Source organism: Eschscholzia californica, unplaced genomic scaffold (genome assembly GCF_041429995.1).
Source record: "Eschscholzia californica isolate CP2 unplaced genomic scaffold, dmEscCali1.0.p SCAF_38, whole genome shotgun sequence".
NCBI classification, from domain to species: domain Eukaryota; kingdom Viridiplantae; phylum Streptophyta; class Magnoliopsida; order Ranunculales; family Papaveraceae; genus Eschscholzia; species Eschscholzia californica.
In genome coordinates this window covers 82,501-85,000 of record NW_028238459.1, presented here as the reverse complement: position 1 = coordinate 85,000, position 2,500 = coordinate 82,501, and positions in this window count along the sequence as shown.

Genomic DNA, 2,500 nt, shown 5'->3' with positions numbered 1-2,500 from the left:
GCATACTCGGCCTTTGCTCCTTCGTTACTCGTCCAAATCCAACAAACTTGCATTCGTTGGAAAGGTCTTTTCACAAGGATTCTTTTGATATATAATAATAGCGATTCCGATAAATATTTATTTTTTTATGAATTTTTAAGTGAATAAACAATTAAAAATTCAAAAAAAATAGAAAAAAAATATTTTTTTCCCGATTCTTTCTCCAATATTCCTGATAAATACCCACACACACCCACATATGGAGAAAGGTCGAAAATGCTCGAGTGGATATCGAGATGTCCGACGAAGCACCACTTGGAAGGGCCGAGGCACGGGACGCGCATGGGACAGCCCGGGACGGCATGGGACGCCCTCGCTACAGCTCGGGACGGCCAGGTACGCCCGAGACTTGGCTCGGGACGGCCTGGGACGCCCTCGCAATAGCTCGGGACGGCCTGGGACGCCCGAGACTAGGCTCGGGACGGCCTGGGACGCCCTTGCCACAGCTCGGGACGGCCTGGGACGCCCTTGCCACAGCTCGGGACGGCCTGGGACGCCCGAGACTTTGCTCGGGACGGCCTGGGACGGCCTCGGCACAGCTCGGGACGGCCTGGGACGCCCGAGACTTTGCTCGGGACGGCCTGGGACGTCCGAGACTTTGCTCGGGACGGCCTGGGACGTCCGAGACTTGGCTCGGGACGGCCTGGGACGCCCGGGACGTGGCTCGGGACGGCCTGGGACGCCCTCGCTACAGCTCGGGACGCCCTGGGACGGCCTCGACACAGCTCGGGACGGCCTGAGACGTCCGAGACTTTGCTCGGGCCGGCCTGGGACGCCCGAGACTTGGCTCGGGACGGCCTGGGACGCCCGAGACTTGGCTCGGGACGGCCTGGGACGCCCGAGACTTGGCTCGGGACGGCCTGGGACGCGCTCGGCACAGCTCGGGACAGGCCGGGACGCCCGAGCCGAGCTTCGGGTCGCACGAAATCTCTTCGTATTCCGACATATTAGAAGCTTCCCATCATGTAGTAGGCTCGGCTTTGCCCTTTGGATGCCCTATGGTGCTTGGCGAGCACTAGGGAACGTGCCAGCACAAGTGCTGTGCACGCTCTGGGGAAGGAGCTCAACCCTCCCCCTTATAGTGCAAAGTTATTGTTTTGCCTATTTTCACAAGGAAACATCAATTTTTTAACCAAGCATACTGGGCCTTTACTCCTTCGTTACTCGTCGGAATCCAGCAAACTTATACTCGTTGGAAAGGCCTTTTCGCAAGGAATTTTTTGATATATTATAATAGCGATTCCGATAAATATTTATTTTTCTATGAATTTTTAAGTGAATAAACACCGGAAAATTCATAAAAAATAGAAAAAAAAATATTTTCTTCCGTTTCTTTTCTCCAATAATTCATAAATAATACCTCAATAGTATAAATGAAGAGAGAGTCGAAATGGCCCGGGTGGATTTCGAAATGTCCCACGACCCCATAGAATGCACGGGCCAGCCGAGCCAAAGCAGGGGACGCGCATGGGACAGCACGGGACGCGCACGGGACAGCGTCCCTATGGCTCGGGACGGCATGGGACAGCACGGGACGCCCTTGGTAAAGCTCGGGAATCCCATCGGACGCGCATGGGACGGCCTTGCTAAGGCTCGGGACGGCATGGGACGCGCATGGGACGGCCTTGCTAAGGCTCGGGACGGATGGGACAGCACGGGACGCGCATCGGACGGCCTTGGTAAGGCTCGGGACGGCATGGAACAGCACGGGACGGCCTTGGTGAGGCTCGGGACGGCATGGGACAGCACGGGACGGCCTTGGTGAGGCTCGGGACGGCATGGGACAGCACGGGACGGCCTTGGTAAGGCTCGGGACGGCCTTGGTGAGGCACGGGACGGCCTCGGTGAGGCTCGGGACGGCATGGGACAGCACGGGACGGCCTTGCTAAGGCTCGGGATGGCCTGGGACGGCCTTGGTGAGGCTTGGACGGCACGGGACGCGCATGGGACAGCATGGGACGGCCTTGGTAAGGCTGGGCACGGCATGGGACGCACATGGGACACCTTATGGGGATCATCAAGGGACGCTGCACGGGACATTCTTAGCCATGAAGGGCCTTCACATGGGACATCTTAGGAGTCAAGAGCCGGCACATGGGACAATGGAGTTCACACGCACGGAACACTTCGGCTACTTCCGTTCGGAACGTCGTGGGATCTTTATGTCCCCATTAGCACCGACGCATCAACATGCTAGGAAGCTAGGTCCGAACTTCTCGAAGTGTCGATGGCACTTGGACGGATACGCATCCGATCCGATGTTATGATGATGTACTTTCTCCGATATCGATGTCGGGGTGTATTCCGATGTTATGATGTACTTTCTCCGAGATCGATGGGACGACCTTGGTAAGGCATGGGTCGGCCTTGGTAAGGCTCGGACGGCACGGGACGCGCATGGGACGGCCTTAGTAAGGCTCGGGACAAAATGGGACAGCACGGGACGCCATGGGACGGCCTT